Source organism: Musa acuminata, chromosome BXJ2-8 (genome assembly GCF_036884655.1).
Source record: "Musa acuminata AAA Group cultivar baxijiao chromosome BXJ2-8, Cavendish_Baxijiao_AAA, whole genome shotgun sequence".
Lineage (NCBI taxonomy): Eukaryota > Viridiplantae > Streptophyta > Magnoliopsida > Zingiberales > Musaceae > Musa > Musa acuminata.
Window position 1 is genome coordinate 10,313,768 of NC_088345.1, and position 11,077 is coordinate 10,324,844.

Here is an 11,077-nt window from a genome sequence, read left to right on the forward strand (position 1 = left end):
TATGTGTATGAACTCGAGGAGGGACATTAACAAATATCTTGACAGAATCAGATTTGAGACACTACTCAACACCAAAATTTCTTTTCCTTTTCTTGCGTTTAGATTATATTTATCACCTAACCAAATTCATTTACCAGTTCATTGACATGATTCAAGTCTTGAGAGGTTCTTGTGGGTTCGCCAAGAACAAACCTGACATAGCCATGTTTTCCTGTTCCGATAGGAACATCATTGCCATGTTAGTAAAGCAAGTCATAGGACGAGTACTGTGCTTACGAGTCGTCAACTATTTATTTCTCTTTTGGCTTGACAAACTGTTTAGGGTTAAGGTAAGAGTCCAAATAGCATGTAACATAACCTTTCAAGAAAACTCATGCTACGAGAGATCCACACGGAATGAATAAGATTGTGTGAGAAATATATAACACAATACCCTCCATCTGCAGCAAGAAAGCCTCTTTTAGTACTGCATGAAATCTTCCAATATCTATCACCATGATTAGCGTACTACTTGATATAGCAATTTTCTCAAAATAATAACATGAGAAATGCTCACATATTGTGAGAATGCGATTGCGCATTAACTCACATAAGGTGTACCTGAGAGAGGAGGAAGATGATAAGGCATTGGGCGTGTGCAACCAAAAGAGAGACAGTACATGACTGATGAAGTCAGTACTTGTCTCATTTGACAAGGCTATGATGACATGCATGGCTATGATGTCAGCTGTCAAGTATTCTCGTTAGGCCTGCACGACACCCAATGCTTCGGATTATGTTAATGAAATGGTAAGTAATGATCTTTGGTTGGGGATTAATATTATTATTTTGTTCAAATTCTCTTTTCTGAGATCCAACTCAAGAATTTTCTCAGATCCAAGAAAACTAAGTGAAGAAGATTATGTGCATTTTTTTGTGTGATATTGGTATCTGTCGACTCATTAGATATTATTCATCTACGTCATCATCAGAAGCTCAAGTCTGTCATAAAACGTGTATTTTTTGTTACTATATCATGACAAAACAACTAGAACAATATTTATTCTAGTAGATAAGACAGATTATGTATTTTGCCTCTCGTTTAACTCCATACATAAAGCTTTTGATATCTGTCGATCAAAATAAGCCTACAAGGGTCTAATAAGTTTATTACTATTAACTTTAACTTAACTCCACTTTCAATGTAGGAATAATCGGGATATTATAATTTCTCCACTTAAAGGCTTAACGTACTCTTCAAGGCTTGACATAGGCCAGGTCAAACCTTAGCATCGTGCATGTGAGGCATAGTTTAGTGGTGGCTCTATATCGTGATAAGTATTCCATCCACGATACTGAATATCATAACTTGAGCATGATAGGCTAACTAGCTCATCAATTTTATTTGACCTAAATCATTAGTCAAAATATTTAAGCTAAAATTGATAACAAGTAATACATTCATTAGACCAGTATAAGTCAATCTTAATCTTGCTCGCATGAGATAAATTGATGTGTTAAAAGTGGATAACACAAAGTAAATGGAAGACAACGACACACTTCAATACAACTTATACATGAGTAATAGATAGGGAGATCCTTGCAGTAGCTCCATTTTCTATATGCACTATGGGCTTCGGTTACACATAGTTTTTGATGCTGCATATAACACGAGATCCTTTTAAGTATTCAGTGATATGCACCATAATTGAACTACAAAATTGAAAAAAAAAGAAGAAAGAAATATCTCTTTGGAAAAATTCAAAAAGTAAGATTTTTCTTGATAATTCCCCCATCCAGATATGCAACTATAAAATTATACAATGTTTCAGAGGGCATATAAACAATATCATTATTAAGGGATATATATATATATATATATATATATATATATATATATATATATATATATATATATATATATATATATATGAATGTGCAAAAGAAATGGTTAAAAGTTTATACCCATAGAAAATTGTAGTTCCAAAGAAATCTTATAAATAACCAATATATTAAGGTTGTTATGCCTCAAAGATAGGCATTTATTGACTTATGTGTGTCTCTTAATATGATGATACTGTTTCTATAAACTAGTAATGAGAAAAATGTAGCTTCTACGTACTGCATTTTGATTCCACCACAAAGAAGGGATGGCAAGTGTCATACAGCCATTGATGAAGAAGCAATACATGACACGGAATTTAAGAGCCCACAAGATAATGCCTACATATGTTTGGCAATAGGCTCACAAACCCTAACATCTCTATAGATATATATGAAGAAGCTACATGGGTAGGTAAAATGATATGGTCCTCACACTTTAATTAGCACTGCAGCGTCAATCATAGAGCTTGTCTCATCTGGTTCAGATTCCATGACGAGCCGCATGCCTCGACATCAACGCACTTTAAAGCGACAAGGAATCCTCCATTTAATTATTACGACCCATGTGTACATGTTTTCATCGAGGAAGAAACCCCTCTCTCTCAAGAAGAACCAAACCTATTGCGATCTTCCAACTTAAACACCTCCATTCCCTTGCATTAATTAATCTACATGTCTTCTTCATGGAGGCAGCAAATTAGCATAGTTTTCTTGACTAGGTTTTCTTGATGGGAGCATTAGGGTTTATACTGCTGAAAGAAAAACTCCTTAGGGTTTTACATGTGGCATATGCATACAGATCTTTTATGGTCTATCCTAGAAGATATGGTAAGATCAAAGGATGACAAGATAGAATTATTTCATGTGATTTGGGAAGTAGTGGTCTAACTTTGCGAACGAACTAGAGATAGAATGTTTTGGTACTATTTTCTTCCTATGGATTCAAGAACATAGCGAATGCCATAGCTCTCTCTCTCTCTCTCTCTCTCTCTCTCTCTCTCTCTCTCTCTTAGGAGCTGGGATTGAGTGCATAGAAAATATAATAAGTCAAGCCAGTCATTACATTTTATTATATTTATTAGTGTAGGACATTAATCTAAAGATCCAGACATCCATTACATGTTGTGGAGCTATCCATGACACAAGTACTTTAAAGCATTTGCTCTTTACACCGAGCAAATTTGACATATCCTATAGTGCAGTAGCAGATAACAGTTAAGGGCAACAGGGCTTCATGGATGCTTAGGAAGATCACCAAACATCCTTCGGTATTCATCAATCGATATCTGGTGGTGTGAATCTGCTGACATACCCAGAGTGTGTGCAAAAGTATCACCATCATACTTGTTGTTCTTGACATTGCTATTTCTATTATTATCATTGGCATTCTTTGTAACTCCAAAGGGATAGCCAAATGATGGATCTACAGTAGCTTTTCCCTTCTTCTCTCCCATACTTCTAACGTTCTTCTTGATCTTCTCATCGCTTCTTCCACCAATAGTGGAGCCAAAGACAACTTTATTATGATCAAGCATGTAGTCCTTTCCCTTAACTCCTTGAAGAGAGAAATCCAAGGGATTCTCCTCAAGCCTTCTACAATCAACACTTGTTTTGGAGATGATCATGACCAAACCAAATGTGAGAACAAGTGCAAATGGGATCTTCATTGTTGATAAGCTGCAACAAAGCAAAATTTGACCATTTCAATACTAAGATCCTAATATATAACAATCAAATTTTGAGCTTTGATACATTCATCACCTAAATGTAATAATATAGCTTTGTAAATTGCTAAAACTAGTATGAGCCTTAGTGTTTACCTTGAATTCGTTCCCTCCAAGACAAGTTTGAGATACTGGATATGAGACACGATATTTATAAGGAAAATTTTAAGCTTAAACAAGTTAATAAAAATTAACAAGATAAACATTAGGAATCTTATGGTGCCTTTTGATCATGCCCACATATCCTATGAAACATAGCTTGCATAAGATAATTATTATGCTAATTATATATGTCACTAGTGAGATAGTGGAGAATAATAATCTTGTCATCAATGGACAAAATGATTGCAATTGAGACTACATTAATTTAACTATGTCTAACTTTTTATGCTCATAAAAAATTTGAGATATATGTTTTAGTCAAATCTATTTTGGACAAAGATTATTGCCTAATTCTCTAATGATAAAATAATATATACTTCTAGAACTCTACTATCAGCATTATTAGAAAAGAACAAAGACAATTAGCATGAACTTAGTCAATCTAAAATGATAATAATCAAAAGCTCAATTGTTCTATATATCATGAAAAGAAAAATCATTTTGAGTTCCTAACTCATAAAATGAACATAGTTGTTCAATTATTACATAGTTGTTGTTGTTCATTGCTTTGAATTAATGAAGCATCAAAGTAGTAACCATAACCAAGCATAAGTGTAGATATCATTATGCTGATTAGGTTGGCTAAAGTGGTGGCTGTCCAAAGATAAGGTCACATTTCTTATGCAAGAGTCTACAATGAACCCCTTTAAAGACTTCAAGTCATGATTAACTTATAATGGTTTTGTAGCATACGTTATGGACCATGCTTTGACTTGTTTTGATGAATTAAATGATTTGTAAATCTAATTAATGGACAATCCCAATATATTTTTCGGTATTTGGCATAGCAAAACATCAAAACCCTAAACCCTAGAAGAATTATGGAGGAACCATTTGCAAGCAAACTACCTTGTTTCTTAGGCCTTGATTAAGTTCACTATTTTATGTACTTGTTATGTGTTTTGCAAAAGTTCTATGTTCTCATGCTCAACCTTTATTTGTATATCATGTTTATGATTTATTTTTATGCTTATACATAACAATCATGATTCATAATAGCCATCAAACATCCATCATCATGAGTCCATCCCTTAGGTTATTTAGGTAAATAAGGACAAGGAGAGAGAGATGCCCCCAACATTGTTAGCATTAATGTAAGGTTTGCTCCACACAAAAAACTCTAGATTTTACATGTAACATATGCACAACAAGAAATAATGCCTATAACATCATGTATACTGAATTAACTAGCTGCTACCTTACCTGGGTATCATAGATTAGAAGACCGACAGGTGCTCTTCTTCGTAAAAAATTGCAAGTGATTTGGAAAGGAGCGATCTAACTTTGTAAAGGACCAACAACTAGAAATTTTAGTGAATGCCTCATAGCTATCTTTATTCTTAGAAATTGGTGCTATGTGGACAGTACATATAACAAGCCAAGCTAGTCATGGACATTTTATTTGATGTGGTAGTAGTTCAGTACATTGACAGAAAAGCCCCAGCCATCCATGACATAATGATCTAGAGCTATACATGGCAATAAGTACTTGAAAGCATTTGCCCCATATACTGAGCAAATCTCACACATCCTATATACTACTGTAGCAGATAGCAGTTCATGGCAGGAGCATAGTCTTAAGGGCGTTTAGCAGAATCCCTTAAGTTGTGGTGCGGTGAATTGTCCGTGGATCGAGTGCGTGACATGGTACTAACATCAAACATCTTGTCGTTCTCGGCATCCTTCGTGGCCCTATAGCGATAGCCAGGTGATGCATCTTTAACAGCTTTTACCTTCATCTCTCCAGGAGTACTGTTGATGTCCTTCTTGGCCTCCTCGTTGTTGCTTCCACCAGCACTACCGGAGCTAAACACAACTTTGTTATCAGCAAGCACGTATTCCTTTCCCTGAACTCCTCGAGGAGACTGATCCAAGGGATTCTCCTCAAGCCTTCTGCCTTCCACACCAGTTTTGGAGAGGATGATGGCCAAACCAAATGTAAAAGCAAGCACAAATGACAACTTCATCGTTGATAAGCTACAACAAAGCAAAAAATTCACTATTTCAATACTAAGATATCCTATATGTAACAATTAATTTTGAGCTTTGATATATTCAACAGATACATGTACTAATATTGTTAAGTAAATAGCTAAAACTAGTATGAGTCTTGAAACTTACCTTGAACTCAGTTCCTCCAAGTTTGAGATACTTGATAGGAGACATGATATTTACAAGGAAACCTTCAAGGATGGGAAAAATAGAGAAAGTAACAAGATAAACATTAGGAATCTTGTTGTGCGTATCGATCAAGTGCGCATATTATACGGCATAGCATGCCTAAGGTATTTATTGTGCAAATTACATCACGCGCACCAATGAGATAGTGGAGAATAATAATCATGTCGTCTATGGATGAAATCGATTGCAATTGACACTCCATTGGTTGTCATATGTCTAACTTTGTATGCTAGTCAAAAGGTTCAAATACGCACTTCACTCAACCCTAGAAATATCTATTTCTACACTTCTACTATCAACATTGTTTGTAAATTTGCCGATTACTCCACCATATGTATACTTGACTTGTAATGCAAATAGAAGAACTTCTTTGTAAACAAGAGCAGAGACAATTAGTATGAACTTAGTCAAGTTAAACCAACCAAAAGAATCATGTTAAATTTCTAACTACTGAAATGGATATAATTTTTCAGTTATTTTACATATCATAAGAAGAATCATGTTCATGTCTTGACTATTAATGTGAATATAATTGCACAATTACTATACTTTGAATGCAGCATCATAGTCATAAGCATAAGCAAAGCCAAACCTATGTAAACCTACATCTGCCCAAAAACACAGATTTAATATTAGCACATCCATTTTCTATTTAACAAGTTGTATAAGTTATTAAAATACCATCACAATTTGTTTAACATTGTTGTTTTGATGATTGATTCTTAACTTACATTAATCCTAGTTCTATACATCTAATCCTAGTTCACATGCTTAATTAAATTTCATTTGTTTACCTTTGCATGATTATTCTTCTGCTCTTAATCATAACTCTTATGGATTTCGTCAGATCGATAACTATTCCATGCATGCATATATTCATCAATTTTATATTGAAACAAGAACCCAATACTCGATGGCATTCTCACAATTTGTGAGCAATATATGAGCATTTCTCATGTTATTATTTTGAGAGAATTTCTATATCAAATAATATGCTAATCATGGTGATAGATATTCGAAGGTTTGATCGAGACTCCAGTCCAGAAAGAGACTGTCTTGAGGCAGATGGAGGGTAATAGAACATTGTGTTATATCTTTCTCACACAATCTCTCGCATTCTGTGTGGATCTCTCAAGGAATAAGTTATCTTGAAAGATTTTTTGGTGCGTGCTATTTGGACTCTTACCCTAACCCTAAACAGTTTGTCAAGCCAAATGAGAAATAGTTGATGACCCACAAGGACAGTACTCGTCCTATAACTTGCTTTACTAACAGGGCAATGATGTTCCTATCGGAACAAGAAAACATGGCCATGATTTCGGCCGTCAGGTTTGTTCTTCTCGGACCCTCAAGAACCTCTCAAGACTTGAATCATGTCAATGAACTGGTAAATGAATTTGGTTAGGTGATAAATTTGATCTAAACGCAAGAAAAGGAAAAGAAATTTTGGTGTTGAGTAGTGTCTCAAATCTGATTCTGTCAAGATATTTGTTAATGTCCCTCCTCGAGTTCATACACATATATAAATAATATTGAAACTGGTATACGAAGCTATATATGTATGTAAGAAGAGATGATCTCGAAACTTTCACTCTTCAGACATCAATCATAGAACTTGTCTGATCTGATTCAGATTCCAAGACGCGTCGCACTTTAAAGCGTCAAAGAATCTCCATTCAATTATTGCGACCATGCGTACGTGTTTCACGGAAGAAGAAACCCCTCTCTCGGGAAGAACCAAAAACTATTTCGATCTTGCAAGCCAAACACCTCCATTATATGCTTGCATAAAGTCATCTGGCAAGGTTCTTCATGAAGACATCGAAGCCTAGTTTTCATCACGAACAAAATTCATCTTGTCTTCCAGCAAGAACTCTACTTTGGTGTGCTTGTTAGAACTTTAGGGTTCACTCCACCCCGCAAGAAAAACTTTAGGGTTTACATGTAACAGATGCATAGCTGGTAATATTTCCTAACAAAGCTAATAATTAATGTCTTCGAGCAAGAACTCAACTTTGATGTGCTTGTTAAATCTATGGGGTTTACAAACAACAGATGCATCAGTAGAAATATTGCTTCTAACATCATGTACACTAAATTAACTAGGTCGCTACCTACATATCTATTGTAGAAGATAGAATGATGAGACATACATGAGTAGAAGTCCAATATTTTGCAGGTGATCTTGATGTAAAAAATTGCAAGTGATTTGGAAAGGTGTGGTTTAAGTTTGTGAAGGACCAAGAGCCACAATATCTAGTCAAATCTTCCCTCTAGAAATCATTAAAAATAATAGTGAAAGCCATAGCTTTCTGTCTCTCTTAGGAGTTTGTATTGTGTGGATATAATGTATCAAGCCAAGCTAGCCATGGACATTTTATTTTACTTAGTAGTTTAGTACATTGGCCAAGAGGCCTCAGTCATCCATGACACAACATACTGAGCAAATTTGCTCTATATACTGAGCAAATTTGCCACACACATACACTACTAGTAAGAGTCAACAGTGCCAGGCAGCAGGGTTTTAAGGGTGCTTACGAATATTACGATACATCCTTCGGTAGTCATCGATCGATATCTCATGGTGTGTGTCCATGGACATGCCTTGGGTTTGTGCAATAGGATCACCATCACACTTGTTGTTGTTGTCCTTGCCATGGTTTTTGCTTTTGGCTTTCTTGGTGGCAAGTGATGGATTTCCGATATCTTTTCCTTTCATCTCTCCAAGATTGTTGATCTCCATCTTAGTTTCTTCATTGCTCTTTCCACCAACACTAGAACTGAAGACAGATTTATCATCATGAACCATGTTTTCCTTTCCCTTATCTCTGTGAAGAGAGAAACTCAAGGGATTCTCGATGTATTCACCTTCCACACTAGTGTTGGAGAAGATCATGATCAAACCAAATATTAAAACAAGCACAAATGAGATCTTCATTGTTGATAAGCTGCATCAAAACGAAAATGATGATCTCAATAGTTAGATACTACTATACCAATTAATTTTGAGCTTTGATGTTTTCATTAACTTGATCGTGTGCTAACATGGTTAAATATATGACTAAAGTAATAGGAATCTTGGAAGTTACCTTGAATTGACTTCCTCCGGGACAAGTTTGGGATGCTCTTGTCTGAGGGCACGGTATTTATAGGCAGATATTCAAGCTTAGATGAACTGATGTAAATTGACAAGATAAGTATTGGGAATCCTGTGGTGCTTTTCGATCATGCCTGTATTTTCTATGAACATAGCATGGATAAGATAATTATTGCGCTAATTACATCATGCTCACCGATGAGGTAGTGGAGAACAATAATCATGTCGCAATGGAACAAAATTAATAGCAATTTAGGCTACATTAGTTTTACATAGGTCTAATAGGTTATGCTCCTCAAGGTGTAAAATTATACATACATCACTTAGACCTACATTAGACAAATTAAAGAGGTCTTTACCCAATTCTCCAAAGATGCACAATATCTAACCAGACAACTATACTATCAGTATTTGTTTGCCTATGTGCCCCATTTGTATCGATATGAGATGAAAAAAAGACCAAATCATTTATGTATTTGACTTCAAATGTAAATGAAAAACAATTAGTATGAACTTAGTCTAGACTTATAGTTATTGAAATTTATGATACCACCTTAATTTATGTTTGTGTGTTTGCAAAAATATGCATGACACTCAGATAAATCAACTCCTCCGAGGGAGGCATCAGCATATGAAGAGTACTATTAGACCAAAACCTCAAAAGAGAATCTTAGTTGGCATTGCAAATGATCACAATGCTGTTTACTAGAATGCAAGGAATGCTTGTATCTTTTGTTGTAGTTCATACTTCCATGAGCAGTTGTGTATGATTTTTGTGATGGAATTGGTGAGAATAGAAACTATTCCATGCAGGAATACTAGCCATCAAAACATGCTCATTGTTACTCCATTAACTGTTCATGTTTGGACCGAGAGAAATAGAGTCCTACGATGAATCTTGCACTATATCTATGGTGGGAGAAGAGTTAAAGCCCCACTATATTTTGATGGATATAATGCATGCATGGAATAGTTTTTCTTCTGATGAAAAACCACACGAATTATGATTATGAGCAGAAGCATGTGAACTAAGATGTATAGAACATCTGTGAGGCATATAGAAAGCACAATGCCAAAGGCAAAAAAAAAGGGATTTCTCAGTTCTATCCAACCCTAAAGGCAACATTCCATTTGAGCATGTTGAAATTTTGTCAAAATTAAATGTCTTAAGTATAAGTTAAGAATCAGTTCTCAAAACAACAATGTTAAACAAATTGCGATGGCATTTTACTAACTTATACAACTTGTTAAATAGAAAATGGATGTGTTACTAATCAATATGTGTTTTTTGAGCAGATACAGGTTTGCATATGTTTGGTTATGCTTAGGACTATGATGCTTCATTCAAAGTCATGAACAACAACCACGATATAATAATTGAAAATTTATATTCATACGAATAATTAGGACTTGAACATGATACATTTCATGATATGTATAATAACTGAAAAATTATATCCATTTCAGTAGTTAGGAATTTAACATGATTCTTTTGGTGTTTAACTTGACTAAGTTCATACTGATTGTCTTTGCTCTTGTTTACAAAGAAGTTCTTATAGTTGCATCACAAGTCAAGTATAGATATGGAGTAACGAGCAAATTGGCAAACAACGTTGATAGTATAGGTGTAGAAGTAGATATTTTTTATCATTAGAGAACTAAGGAAATTAATACTTGTGTGATATAGGGTTTAGTGAAATGCATATTTGAACCTTTTGACTAGAATGCAAAGTTAGACATATGACAATCAATGGAGTGTCGATTTCATCAATCGTGAAATCGGATACGATTATTACTCTCCACTATCTCATCGGTTTACATGATGTAATTTGCACAATAAATATCTTTGGCACCCTATGTTCTAGGAAATGTGCACGTGACCAATAAGCACAATAAGATTCTCAATGTTTATCTTATTATTTTCTATATTCTTCTAAGCTTGAAAGTTATCTTTAAATATCATGTCTCCAAGTATCTCAAACTCAAGGAAGTAAGTTCAAAGTAATTAATTTTTATTAATTATATATATAATTAAGTCTCGTATAATGTC

The 11,077-nt window shown here is 34.7% G+C and overlaps 1 long non-coding RNA gene across 1 annotated transcript; it reads right to left on the reverse strand.

The window, feature by feature from the left end:
• Nucleotides 1–5,120: 5,120 nt before the first annotated feature.
• LOC135618301 (uncharacterized) lies at nt 5,121–5,988 on the reverse strand. The gene is made up of 2 exons (XR_010488964.1): nt 5,871–5,988; nt 5,121–5,726 (listed from the first exon to the last, which is right to left on the reverse strand). It is a non-coding gene; the product is annotated as an uncharacterized LOC135618301 (long non-coding RNA).
• Between the last annotated feature and the right edge of the window lie 5,089 nt (nt 5,989–11,077).